The sequence below is a fragment of the Mastomys coucha genome, unplaced genomic scaffold (assembly GCF_008632895.1).
Source record: "Mastomys coucha isolate ucsf_1 unplaced genomic scaffold, UCSF_Mcou_1 pScaffold5, whole genome shotgun sequence".
NCBI lineage: Eukaryota > Metazoa > Chordata > Mammalia > Rodentia > Muridae > Mastomys > Mastomys coucha.
Genome location: NW_022196911.1, coordinates 36,711,096 through 36,726,143, shown reverse-complemented (window position 1 = coordinate 36,726,143; position 15,048 = coordinate 36,711,096). Strand labels below are relative to the sequence as shown.

Below are 15,048 nucleotides of genomic sequence, written 5' to 3'. Positions count from 1 at the left end.
CCTCTCCTTTTCTGAAAATGGGAGGCTTCCCATGGATATCAACCAGTCTTGTCACATTAAGTTGAAGAAAGACTAGGCATATCTTCTTTTATTGAGGCTAGACAAAGCAGCCCGGTTAGAGGAAAGGAATCCAAAGGTAGGAAATGTAGTCAGAGATAGCCTCTGCTTCTGCTTTATGAGTGCCACATGAAGACCCAGCTGTACAACTACTACATATGTGCAGAGGGTATAGGTCCATCCCATGAATGAACTTGGTTGGCTGGTCATTCTCTTTGAGTCCCTATTGACCCAGGTGAGTTGATTCTGTAAGTTTTCTTGTGGTGTCCTTGACCCTCTCCCTGCCACCTTCCACAGATTGCCCCCAAGCTCCACTTAATAGTTGTCTGTGTGTCTCTGCATCAGTTCCCATCAGTTACTGGTGAATCTTCTCTGATGATAGTTATACTAAGTTCCTGTCTGCAAGTAGAGCAGAATATGATTAATAGTGTCAGGCATAGGGTCCCTCACATGGCATGTGTCTCAGTCTGGGCCAGTCACTGGTTTTCCCTTCTCTCAAATTCTACTCCATCTTGTTGGTAGAACATTTGCACATCTTGCTTGTAGGACAAATTGTGGATCTAAGATTTTTGTGGCTGGTTTGGTGCATCAATCTCTCCACTGGAAGACTTGCCTGGTTCTAGGAGATGCCCAATTCGGGATCCATATCTCCCATGGCTAAGAATCTTAGCTAGGGTCACCCACATTGATTCATGCAAGTTTCCAATGTCCTGTTTCTAGCTTGCCTCAGAAACTTCCCCCTCAATCTAGTTGTCTCTCCCAGTATTTTCTTCCTCTGTCCTCCTACTACCTTATTCCTTTGGTTCCTGTTCCCACACCCTCTCTCACCCAGTCCCCTCCTTCCATGTACTCACCCCCAGTATGTAAAAGTATTTACACTATTCAGTGAGATTCAAGTGTCCCCCCATTAGGCCCGTCTTGGATTTGTGGTTTGCAGCATGGAAATCTTTTATTTTATGACTAATATTCACTTACAAGTGAGTCCATACTGTTTGTTTTCCTAGGTCTGGGTTACTTCACTCAGGATGATTTTTTTTCTAGTTCCATCCATTTTGCTCAGTTTCTTTACCTGCTGCTTTACTGTATTTTCCTGTGTTTCTTTAAAGGACTTATTTGTTTGCTCTTTAAGGGCTTCTACCTCTTTGCCTGTCTATTTCCTTAAGGGGGTTGTTTGTATCATCCTTAAAAAGCCTCTACCATCTTCATGAATTGAAATGTTAGGTCAGAATCTTGCTTTTATGGAGTGTTAGTATATCCAGAGCTTGCTGTGGTGACAGAAGAGGGTTCTGATGGTGCTGAATTGTATTGGGTTTTGTCACTTATGTTCTTGTGATTGCCTCTTGCCATCTCAACTTTGGTGGTAACTGGCGTAGGGGTCTCTGACTGGAGCTGGGCTCCTTGGACTTAGGTAGAACTCTGTGACCTGGGTTAGAGCCAGTTCCCTGGGAGACAGGCAGTGCTGTCTCTAGTTAGAGGTGTCTCTGGTTAAAGCAGGCCTTACATGTCCCCTGGTTAGGGTAGAACTCTTGTATTCTTGACCAGGGTGAACCTCCTGGGAAACAGGCAGCCTCTGGGATCCAGGAGCAGGATCTGCCCCAGTTGCTCACACAGGTACAAACCCAAAAGACTGTACCTCTGGTTAAGGTAGACCTTCTGTGTCACTGTTTTTTGCTGACCTCCTGGGAGACAGGCAGGGCATAGGATATGGGAGGGTATCAGGCCACTGTTCTGTTCCAGGTTAGGAAACAGACTGGAGAGAAGGTGGAGCTTGGCAGGGCAGATAGGTCCTAAGTCAGCTGGGCTCTGTGAGTGTCCCAGCTGGAGTGGGAATTTGGGTAGGAGTCTAATCTGTGTCCCTGGTTACTGCAGACCGTCCCAGAGGCAGACAAGCTGTAGAGTGTGGGAGGGTATTGGCCCACTAATCTGGGCAGACCTTGCTTATTTCTTTATGAAGGCACTTAGTTGTATGAACTAAGCATTGCCTTTATTGTGTTCTATAAGTTTATGTATGTTATGCATTCTTTTTCATTCACTTCTAGAAAATATTTATTTTCTTTCTTTATTTCTTCTATGACCCAGTAGTTATTGAGTAGGGAGTCATTCCATTTCCATGAATTCGTGGGCTTTCTGTTGATTCTGTTGTTGAATTTCAGCTTTTTAATGCCTCCTAGTCTGATATGATACAGGGAATAATTTCAATTTTCTTATATCTGTTGAGACTTTCTTTGTGACCAATTATAAGGTTAATTTTGGAGACAGTAACATAAGGTACTAAGAAGAAGGTATATTCTTTTTTTGGTTTGCATAAAATGTTTTGTAGATATTAAGTCCATTTGAGGCATAGAGTCTGCTAGTTCCATTATTTCTCTCTTTAGTTTCTGTTTGGATGAGTTGTCCTTTGGTGACAGTGGGTTGTTTAAGTGTTCCACTATTAATGTTTTGAATTTGATTTGTGATTTAGTCTTTAGTATTGGTTGTTTTGAAAATGTGACTGACCTTCAATATAGGGCATTCACATTCAGAATTCAAACATCATCTTGGTGTATTTTATTCTTTGGTGAGTTTGAAGTATCCCCTTCTATTTCTTTTGATGTCTATTTTAGTAGGATGGCTACTCCTGATTGCCTCTTGTATCCATTTGCTTAGAAAATAATTTTGTAGACCTTTACTATCATATAATGTTTATCTTTGATGTTGAGGTATGTTTCTTATAAGCAACAAAATAATGGATCCTGTTTTTGCATTTGTTCTGATCATTGGTGTCTTTTTATTGGGGAATTGTATCCACTGATACCGAGAGATAGTAAAGACCAATCATTATTAGGTCCCATTATTTTGATGTTGCTGGTGGTAATGTGTGTGTGTGTGTGTGTGTGTGTGTCTCCATTTTTTTCTCTTTATCCATGTGAAATTATTTACTGGGTTTTCTTGGATGTAGTTAAACTCACTGAGCTTGAGTTTTCCATCTAGTATCTTTCTTAGGGTTGGATTTATGCATTGATATTTAAATTATGTTTTATCTAGAATATCTTGTTTTCTCCATCTATGGTAACTGAAAGTTTTGTTGGGTATAGTAATCTGAGCTGGCATCTGTGGTCTCTCAGAGACTGTAAGACATTTGTGCATGCCTCTCTGGCTCTTAGAGTCTGTGGAGAGGTCAGGAATAGTTCTATTAGGCCTTTATAGGTTATTTTGCCCCTTTCCTTTGTGACTTTTAATATTCTTTGTTCTGCATATTCAGTGTTTTGATTAGTATGTGGTGGGAGGATTTTCTTTCTTGGTCCATTCTATTGGCTGCTCTGTAAGTTTCTTTTATGTTTATAGCTATATCTTTCCTTATATTAGGAAAATTTTCTTAGAAAAATTTATTAAAAATTATTTTCTGAGCCTTTGAAATGGAAATCTTTTTCAATTCCTATTATTCTTAGGTTTAGTGTTTTCATAACATCACAAATTTTCTGGATGTTTTATGTCAAGAACATTTTAGATTCAATGTTTTCTTTGACCAATGTATCAATTTCTTCTATTGTACCTTCTGTACCTGAAGTTCTTTCTTCCATCTCTTGTATTCTGTTGGTGATTCATCTATCATTTCTGTTCTCTGAGTTTTCCATCTCCAGAATTCCTTCAGTTTGTGTTTTGTTTAGTTTTATTGCTTCTATTTCTATTTTCAGGTCTTGAAAAGTTTTATTCATTTTCTTCACTTGTTTGTATTTTCCCGTGTTTCTTTGAGACATTTATTTATTTCCTCTTTAAAGGTCTCTATCATCTTAATAAGGTTGGATTAAAGGTCATTTTCTTGTGCTTCAGTTCTGTTTGGATATTCAGGTCTTACTATAATGGGATAGCTGGGCTCTACTGTTATCATATTGCTCTGGAACTTGTTGGTTGTGTGTTCCTATGATTGCCTTTATATGTCTATGGTTTGTGGTTACTATAGGCTTAGACACTGATTTCTGAGTTTATCTTTGTTGTATGGAAGTTCATTTTTGGTTTTGTTTGGATACTCCCCCCCCCCCTTTTTTTCTGTCTCCTCTCTGTCTTCTGACCTGAGTAGCCTAAGATTCTGGTGACTAGTAGGTCTTCAAGTCAAGTAAAGTATTTCCTCTGGGGGTTTTGTGGCCTACATGGCCTCTTGGATGTTACCAGGTCTCTGGAGTTCCTAGTACCAGTGTGGCCTGGGGTTCCTTGTGGCAGCCCGACCTATATAAAATCAAGCGGAGGACTGATAATGTAACACAGGGCATAGGGTGCAGGTAACTGATATTGAGTGTTACTTAACATGACTTGGCAGGACATGGTTATCCCTGGTGCTGTCAGGCCTCCAGAAATGCAGGCAGAATTTTGAGCCAAAAAATTTAGTACAGGAGACAGGGTCAAAAATTCCGTTCTTAATGCTAGTAGATCCTTCTGTTTTCTCTCTTCTGAGACAAATGTAAGTGACAACAGTCAATGTTATGCTGGCATTCATTCTGGCACATACAATAGAGTCACACTGTAAAGTAGGCATAAAATGAGTCCTCACATATGCTTGTGCCCTCATTTCCATAGCTGTGAAAAAGGTAGATTACTTTGCAAAGGGAAATTAATGTCTCAAAAGGAATAAAGGTTCCTAATTATCCAAACTGAGATGAGGAGATGACTGGAAAGCATGGATGTATTGAAAAATCACTATGGGAGCCTCAAATTAGTACCATATTCTAGTCAAGTTATCTGACTATCCAGATTAATTAAACCCTTTGAAATAGGACTAGTATGTTTTACATAGACACACCCATTCTTTCTCTCTCCCTCTCACTCTTCCCCCCTCTCTGTCTTGCACACTCATGCGCGCGCATGTGCACACACACATACACACACGCACTGCCACCATGAGGCAGAAAACTGTTAGAGAATGGATCCTTTGTTAATTGACTCAAAGCAAATTCTTTAGAGTCTACACCAACTCTGGGAAATTTTCATCATGAGTATAGGAGGGACATGATTTCCTGAGGCATCAGAAGGGGTTATTTTTGATACTTTTATACAATAAGGCAGCTCAACACTTGGAAATAATGCAAATATATTTAATCTGAGTTTTTTTCTGTTACCAAATTGTTCAGAGTTGTAAATCTGAAGATCTGAGAATAGGCTTCTTAATACTTAGATTCAAGAAAGAATAGAAACCACATAGAAAATATGATGGTAAAAGAATAGGTATGTATAGAATGAGATGGGATAGGAGAGTATGGAGTAGGATAGGATAGGATAGGATAGGACAGGATAGGATAGGATAGGATAGGATAGAATAGGACAGGATGAGATGGGATGGGATGGGATGGGATGGGATGGGATGGGATGGGATGGGATGGGATGGGATGGGATGGGATGGGACAGGATAGGATAGGATAGGATAGGACAGGACAGGATGGGATAGGAGAGGATAGGTTAGGATGGCATGGGATGGAATGGGATGAGGTGGGATGGGATGGGATGCAATGGAATAGAACAGAACAGAACAGAACAGAACAGAACAGAACAGAACAGAACAGAACAGAATAGAACAGAACAGAATAGAATAGAATGGAACCAAATGAGTGGAAAACCCTGAATGCCTGGAGATAAACCAACATCCACCTAAAGTGCAGGTCTTCAAGGGACTAGGGAGATGAGAGTTAAACTAACTTTTCTGTATGAAAGGACTTGCTTGATGAAAAATTGCAGGAAGAAGGAATTCTAGTTCCATCACTGCATGAAGGGACAAGCAGATTCAGAAGACAGGATGTCTGAGAAAAGTCTAAGGAAGACATTGCCTACCTACAGTGTTCTTATGAAGGGTTCTTAGCATCTCTAATAGAAAGTTTCCAGCACCCCAGTGGCATACATTAAGACACTCTTCTGTGCCTCAATAGTATGCACTTTGAGTGTTAACTAATTATAAGGATGACTGTCTACAATTTAGCATAAACTAATGACATTCAATTATTTTCAAATTTTACAGGGAGAAGCTGTTTTTTAATTACCTTTTTTTTGTTTTTGTTGTTTTGGTTTTTCAAGACAGAGTTTTTCTGTGTAGCCCTGGCTGTCCTGGAACTCACTCTGTAGACCAGGCTGGCCTTAAACTCACAAATCTGCCTGCCTCTGCCTCCCAAGTGCTGGGATTAAAGGCATGCACCACCACCACCGGGCAACTATCTTTAATCATTTTTTACAGTCCAGTTGTTATCCCCCTCGAAGTCTGCCCTCTGACAGTTCCTCATCCCATTTCTCCTCCCTACCTCCAAGAGGATGTTCCCACCACCCCACTCCCATCCCACCCTGCCAGGTCTCAAAGGCGTGCATTCTGTTGTGAAAAAACTTCATATTTATTCCCTTTATCTTTCTTTCCTCCCTTGTTCCTTCCCTTCATCCATTTTTCTTTCTCTTCTCTTTCCTATCACTGTTCAATTTTTTCTTTTTTCCTTTTTTAATTTATCTTTCTTTTTCTCCTTCTTTCCTTCAATTTTTCTTTTTCATTCGTTCCTCATGCTCCATGCAGGAATTATGTTTTTGTCATATGCATAATTTTTCCAGTCTAAGTTAACTATAGCTGAAAGAAAAGATCAATCCAATCAATGCATACTAATATGGTACAGAAATATAACCAAAGCCCTAAATGTCAATTTAAACTCAGCATTGTATTACCAGAGAAGTATTTAAGCTTACCTTTAAACTCCTTAGTAATTCAATATCCCTTTTGCCAAGTTTGTTCTGTTATCTTTGTCAGAAAATTCTTCTTTACATCAAACTAAGATCCCCTTTATTATAACTCAGCATTGATGAAAATCTAACTTCTGTGATGGAAGCCTCCTATACTAACAGAAGTATGTTCTTCCAATTATATATTTTTCTTTCAAACTTGAGTTTGGAGAGATCAATGAGAGTGACATTCCAAAATATAAAAGTGACAAATAAGGTGTAATTCTCATTCTCATTCACACCCCATACCCTGGAAGCACCTTCACTGAATCACAATTTTCCTCTATTTACCTAGCTGTTCTTAAATTCCTTTTCACAGCACTTTTAACATCAGGTCAGTGAAAGGTTTCTTACATAGGATTGTTTATTCTTATTCATCCCCTCATAATTTTTTACTTGACTCTTACAACAGACCAAGAGCAAGATGTTATTACTTTCATCTCCAGGATCAGAATACTACCATCTATGGGTGCCATTGCCTCTTTCTCTGTTGAAACCCTTGTCTAGTTTTTCCTGGTTCCAGGAATCATGCTGTTAAAATGTTGCTGCCTGCAGTGGGGTGGCCTGATTTCTTGGCCATGAGAGTGACAGGAAACCACACATTAAAGGACTTTCCCTTGTGCTGCCTTAGGAAGAACCCCAGTAGGCCAGATGGGCCACTTGGCTCTTTCTCAAGGAAGCAAATGTTCATAATCTTATTTCATTCTGACTCTGTGAAGTTTATTTGTAGAACATAGCACTGCTCTAGATATATGCCATTACAGGTCATAGTGAACTGGCTTATGGGATCTCCAGTATGAAAATACGTATTTGGATTTCAAACCAATAACCATTCAGACTGAGTTCTAGTTATTTGCTCATGGTAAGTAAGGAATTTCCAACCATGCAAAGTGACCTTATTTATGCAGCACTTTCCAGTTGAATAGCACTGCTTTTTCTGAGTGTCTCTTTCAGTGTGATAATGTATTATGCAAGTTGCTGCTATTTTATTGTTCCATGTAAAGATGATTAAACAGTTCCTCCAGTGTTATCACTACCTAGCACAGGCCGCACAGACTCTGCCTGTTAGCTAATTGGCAAGTCCCTTCATCCCCCATGAGGGAGACATCTGAATGGCAGTTCCTTCAGGAAGTGTCAGGCAGGATTTTTGGTCTTACTTACAGCCAGTAGGTGTCATAAGTCACACCCCTGACCGTGTTCAGGCTTATGTGACAGTATTTGATAAGACAGAAAGATTCAGTCCGTCCAACATGCTGCTGACTTTGAAGATGACCACAGACAGAGAGAACAGAAGCTAAAGATCACTGCCAGTTACACAATAATTAATTCAAAACAGTTTTGTCACAGGGACAGAGATTAAATTCTCCAATGCCAAGGTTTTTTCAGGAATCATGTCTACTGGTTTGTGAAACTGAGCAAGTTACTAAACATGCCTGTACCTCAATTTCTGCCTCCTTAAAACTGGAGGGTTTTAATTAGCAGGGTTATTGCATATATTATTCTACATATATCTTTTGTACATTATTTATAAATTATTTTAAATATATTTTATGTTAAATAATTCAAAGGAATCAAAACCTTTGAATACTCTTTGGAGAAGAATGAACATTTAAAACGTTGCACCCTTTGTCCTACTTTCTCTAGAAGTAAAACTTCAGATTAGTATCTTTAAAATTCCAATCAGATAAAATTTGTGACTTAAATTCAAGTTCAAGGCACTGCAGATTCACGAGGCTCCTTATAGAGTTCATATCCTTATTTATTTTAAAGTATATAGCACTACAATAAAATTTCAGTCACTCCTTTTTGTTTTAAGGATTCATTTATTTTTAATATTTGTCTTGAAATGGGTAAGCACATGTGAGTGCAGGTGCGTGCCAGAGTCACAGGCTTTAGAGAATTGAAATTACAGGGGGTTGTGGGATGCAAGGTATACATGCTGGAAATCAAAACCAGGTTTTCTACAAGAACAGTAAGAGATTTTCACCTCTGAGCCACCTCTCCAGAAAGCCTCGTACATGTCTATGTTTTTCTTTAATACTGAGTAAACACAGATAGGGTCTTAAATATTATAATTGAATATAATTATTAATTTTATATTCTAGGTTAATTACGTTGTAAATAGTAAACATAACATATGCTCTGCTCCTGAGAAACAATCAGAAACCTTTTATTAATAAATCTGTGAACCCTATAAACTTAGGTGAAAAGGTACAGAGTGACAACCACAAAAGAGATCGTAAGGAGGTAGCAGTTCTTAAATTTTACTTTATTTTATTTATATGTATGCCCAGGTGCACATGAGTACTAGTGGAGGCAGAAAGAGGGAGCTGAAGTTACAAACAGTTGTGAGCCACAGGATATGGATGCGCAGGTCCAAATTCCTGTCCTTTGTAAGAACAGCAATGGTTCTCAAGTGTTGTGCCATCTCTTTAGCCCATTGCACACTAATTTAAATGGGCCTTCAGAAACAAAGTAATAGTAAGATAAAAGGTGAATTTGTATGCCATCCAAAAGCTCTTGGAAAGACAAGAAGAAATAACTGGAATGGCAATATTGTAGATGTCTGTCATTTTGACAGATGGGAAGTCAGTAAGAATCAAAGCTGTAGACTGATGGAAATGCATGGCACTGATAGAAACAAACAATAAAATAAAAAACAGAGTAAGGTAATCACTCTGGCACCTAGTCTTTGAGAATCCTACTTTTGCAGAGTTAGTATCCGTCACCTCCCAGAATATGCAGTGCCCTCCCTAGCCTATGACTCTGTTCTCCACATCATAATGAGGGCTTTACTGATGCCATTAAAGTAAGGATTGAAGTACTGGGCTATGACAGAATGTCCAGATGATCCAATTTGATTGGCAGGTAGTATGTCAAAGTCAAAGCAGGAAATAGCGATGGGGCAGAGATGGGGAGACGGAGAATCTGTGATGTAAAGATTTATTCAGCCTCCCAAATCTAGAAACCCAAGGACTCCACCAGCGCTTGCTTGAGGAAAGTAGGCCTATTAATCTCCTTGTCTGTAGTTTTTTACACCTTTAGAATTATAATATGATAAATGCATGTTGCTACCACAGCCACAGGTTGTTGTTTATTTTTTGAATATTTTTACTGATTGTATATATTCATATGTGCTCTGTATTTTATTCTGGAGCACATATTTTCACCATACATTGTGAGACTAGTTGGAGGTCTTGGATGAAAATGAATTTATCTTTACTCTTACTGCTATACATCTACGTTGTCTCCTCAGCCTTCAAATTACTCTGTAGTTTGGGGTGGCCATAAATTATGAAGCTTCTCCTTCAGCCTTCTGGGTAGCTGAGATGACAAGCCTGTCCCATTAGACCTAACTCTAATGGTGATGTCCTCTAGAATATTTGCTTCCACAGGGCCTAAAAGTGCTAGTAATCTCAGTCAAATATGACTTTTAAAGTTTGTCTTTTACTTTTGAGATTATAATTATATAATTTCTACTTCCCTTTCCATCCTCGATATCCCCCCACATACCTCTCCTTGCTCTTTTTCAAAGTCATAACGTCTTCTTGGATTCATTTTTGGTACACCTATATAGTATATATCTATATGAGTGTGAATATATATGTATATATATGTGTGTGTGTGTGTGTGTTTCCTGTATTTATATGTTCATAAATACATAAACAAAACACACGAGACTGTGCTTTTTTAGCCAAAAGTAAATTGGCCTGCATACAAACTGTACCTTCTGGCTTTTATACAAAAAACTTTTCCCTTGGCTTGTATGCACCCACATCTGTGATTGTTTGCAAGATAAAGCAGCTGTGTGGCACTGTAGCTAGGTGCACTGGCCTCTTTGTGAACCAGCCACAATCACAGCTCCTCTCCTACCCCGGGGATACTGAGTACTCTTAATCAGAAGGCTTCTTTGTGGTTCTTGAGTGAAATGGGAGAATGTGGTATTTGGGATTCACACTTTTTTTTGTTGTTGTTGTTATGAATCTTGCCTTCTTTCTAAATTATGATTGCTATTTTTTGTGCTCTTAGTTTTGCTGACACAATCCTTTTGGTTTTCACCTTTACTATACTTTTAAAGAAACCTGAGAGTTTTGGAAATCAGATAAAATATTTAAACAAAACAGAATATTCAAATATACTTAAGTATATATATGTATATATAAATTTTCTTTATTTACAAATAATTGTTTTAACTCAACCATATTTGATAAGTGCAATCATATGCTTGGAGTCTAGTTAGTGTGTGTTTAGAATAACTAGGCTTCATCACAACGTATAAAGCTTTTCTCAATGATAAGTGCTTATTGTTCTGGAATCTTTGGGAATAAGATTCATTCCCTATGTAGCAAATTAGAGCATGTTTAATAAGTTGGTAAAAATATATCAAAATTGTTGATATCAATTGATTTATGTTTCGATCAGAAATAGGAAGTAAACACTTCAATGGAAATAGTATTGTTCCTCTGCTTCCTGGACTCAGTGAGACAATCGGGTTACAAATAAAACCAGAAAGCCACGTATAATAAGGAAGAGAAGTGTGCTTTGGTGTTGTGGTATACTGGAGTATTTATGAAGGTAAGCCTTTTAAAAATGTATAATCTGAGAAAAATTTAAAGGAAGATGGGCCTAGCCATGTAGCAATCTGGGAGCATATAAGCCTCACTCCTGAAGAAACAGTGTGTCAGGGTAATGAGGCAGAAATATGGAGTACAACCAATTTATGCTTACCTCCGACTAGTTTAAAAATAAATGAGATTCAGAGTACGATTATTTTATTTGGATTTGACAATGACTGGGTCGGAGTGGGGAGGCTAATCCCTAATTTATTTTCCCATTGCTGACCTGGCTAATTCCCCAGTGGTGAACATCAAATACCTGCAGTTTCCTCTAGCTTTGTACTCATGTTCCATATCCCCTCATAGTGGCTTCCTCCTCTCCTTCTAGTTCTGCTCTGATCAACTTTGTAACTAAAAAATAAAAATAAAAATAAAAATAAAAAAAATAAAAACAAACCTGCCTACCTCTAAGTAATTGCCTATAGCTATGTTTAAATTAAGGAAGAGTATTAGTGTAACACAAGCTGGTAAACTTTTAATGTATACTTGTAGGCCTAGACCTTAAGGTACAGAATTTAGCATTACAATACATAGCAAGAGGCCAAACCTCAAAAAAATATATTTGATGTCATTAAAGACTGGTGAAGATGCTGTGTTTGAGCACAGTACAGGATAAAGCAGCAGAATCTGTAGTGAGAGTGGGGTTATCAGACAGATAAGGCCGGGCTTTGTGTGTTATTATATAGATACAAGTTGTACTGTAAATGACAGAAGATGCTAAGTGGTAATTTTATGTTAAATGGTGAATTGAATGTGATTTATACATTGAAATAATAACAGTAATTGCTAAGCATAGGAGTGAAAGTAAGAAAAGAGCATGAGAGAGACGCGAAAGCGGGCTGTTCCTATCCAGGCAAGAGGTTATATTGGATTTCTTCAGTGTAGTACAGACCACTGACAGATAAATGGACTTGAAAGATGCTTAATTGATAGCTACTCAATACTCTAAGTATGTAGTAGGATGTGGGGGTTGAGCAAAGCTCTTTGTCAAGTAAAACTTGAAGCCTTTCAGTCCATAGAAAGATCCGTTCTGAAAACCTAGGTCTCTGACAGAACATGCCTTTAGCATACATATCTAGAAGATCATAACCCAAGTAGAGCAAGAAGTCTTTTGGTCCCAGTAGCTTGCCTTCCAAAGGAAATATTTTTTTGAATAAAACCATTAGTGATTTTAACCTCCACAATAGATAAATAAACAAATTGAGGAGATTTAAATGTACTTTCAGGTGCAAATTTTAAAATAAGGCAATGCTTGCTTTGGTCTGTATAGTGGTAGTGGTTACCTGATAACAACTTAGGGAGAAGAAATACAGCAAAATAGAGCAAAGGGGTTCCAAAAATAATAATCCTGATTCCTAATACTAACTTAGAGCAGAAATATGGAGAAGGTTGAGTTAGCGGTGAGCCATGATTTGAAGTCTAGAATGTAGGGAGTGTTAGTCTTTCCTTCGTTTACAACAACAAAGAGGATTGCATTACAAAATGTGTTAATCTTGTTGTCATGTTACCCCATGTCAGACAAGACAGAGGAAAGGACTTCACTGAATATAAATATAAAAATACCATCTGGTACAATATAAATGCAGTTATTCCTTGGTGTGCTGTGAATCTACCACACATGTTGGGTTTCCGACAGGTATGAACCAAAGGCAAATTTTATTCCTTCTTTAGACATACGTGACCACATTAGGAAAGTTAGAGATTTTCTTTTATTCTTAGTTTATTTATTTTTTTAAAGATTTATTTATTTATGTATTTTATATACTTAAGTACTCTATCTTCATGCACAACAGAAGAGGCCATCACATCCCATTACAGAGGGTTGTGAACCACCATGTGGTTTCTGGGGATTGAATGTAGGACCTTTGGAAAAGGAACTAATGTTCTTAACCACTAAGCTATCTCCTTAGTCCCAGATTCTTTATTTTTAAAATATATGTCTTGTGAAGCTACTTAATAGCCCCATTATGACACTTATTGTTTCATCTTTATTCTCTAGCTATTGTCACAATTTTGTCTATAAAGATGACATTAAAGAAAACCCTATCCCACTGTCCTTTATTCACTTCAAAAATGTAACTAATACAAATGATGATATAAATCATGTATACTTTCTGAAATAAACAAGAAAAATTTCAGTGGAAAACAGAACAGTTAGTATCTTATTAGGAGCCACTCACTTCCTTCCTCCAAAGTTGCAACAATAAGATAATGAAGTTGCAGTCCCTTTCTATCATAACATGTGTTCTTATACTGGTTATTACTAAAAGGCAGTGAAGTGCAGGGAATTCTGGGAATCAGATTAAGTGGCTATGTTCTTTAGGAACAAAAAAGAATTCTCCTTTCAATGCTAAAATATACCTCTCAAAATGGAAATGTCAACTGAACTCGGGTTCTCTTGACTAAGTTCTTTGTCCTATCCTCAGATGGCCTATCAGAAAAGAATGCAGCCATGGACAGAGACAACATGTATTATATGATCAGAGGTAAGTGTAAATATATGTCGTAAGGGACTGGTGCATGTGAATGATAGCAACAAGGCCAGAAAGATAGAAATTCTTTGATGATGTCCATCCATAGTAAAGCCGAAGTTTCATATAAACAGAATATTTGGAAAGGGTTCATGGCTTGATAAGAAACTTAAGGTGAAATCTCAATATGTAGAACAAAAAAGGGATCTACACTTGTATCCACAAAAAAAACTTGTATTTAGCTCTTTGCTACAGAAATTGTAATCTGCATAGTTCCTAGAAAATTTATATCTCCTCCTGCAGCAGGTAGGAACAAATATAGAAACACGCAGACAGACATTACTCAGCATGTGAGAAACCTTGGAACATTCAGCCCTAAATAATATGTTACCATCTCCCCTCAGAGTTCAGAGAGCACAACAGAAGAGGAAGAAGAAAGAATCTAAGAGCTAGAATGGATGGAGGACAACAAGAAAACGAGTCCCTTCCAATCAACATGAGCTCATCTAAACTCGAAGGACTGAAGCAGCAAGCACAGGGCCTGTGTACATCTCCACCGGGCCATCTACACTTATATTGTCGCTTCCAGTGTAATACTTTTATGGGATTCCTGAGCATGCAAAAAAATGGATTTCTGATTCCTGTGCCTTGTCTTTGGATCTTTTTCCTGTTGGTTTGTCTTGCTCAACTTTGATGTGATAGTTGTTTTGTCATATAACATTTTGTTTTGTTATTTTTTTTTTAATGAGTGATTGAGAGAATGAAAATCTAGCCACTATGATAAAGGTAAAAAACTGAACTGTTATTTATACCTGCTGGCAGAGGGAAAATCAGTTTTCTCCAATAAAGTGACACAGGCTTTATAATCTACTCCAGGACTGGTCTTTATTTCTACTTTAAGAAGGAAATTGAAGCTGGATGGGTAGGAAACACAGAGGATCTAAAGGGACATGGTACTGGGGAAGAATATAATCAGAATATATTTGAATTTAAAATTTGTTTTAAATAATGAAAATTTAAAATTTTTTAAAATTTTCAGTAATTAATATTATTTATTGGATTTGCATTTCTTTATTTGTTTATTTCTTTTTAAATTTTTTATTGGATATTTTATTTATTTACATTTCAAATGTTAGCATTATCTTTTTAATATCTCTAGTTGCATAGGCCTACGTCATATGTTGCTG

General features: G+C 37.6%; 1 long non-coding RNA gene across 1 annotated transcript; it reads left to right on the top strand.

The window, feature by feature from the left end:
• Positions 1 to 5,651: 5,651 nt before the first annotated feature.
• On the top strand, positions 5,652 to 14,507 carry LOC116078057. The gene is made up of 6 exons (XR_004113411.1): positions 5,652 to 5,684; positions 6,803 to 7,636; positions 11,197 to 11,349; positions 12,909 to 13,026; positions 13,817 to 13,876; positions 14,266 to 14,507. It is a non-coding gene; the product is annotated as an uncharacterized LOC116078057 (long non-coding RNA).
• Positions 14,508 to 15,048: the final 541 nt, after the last annotated feature.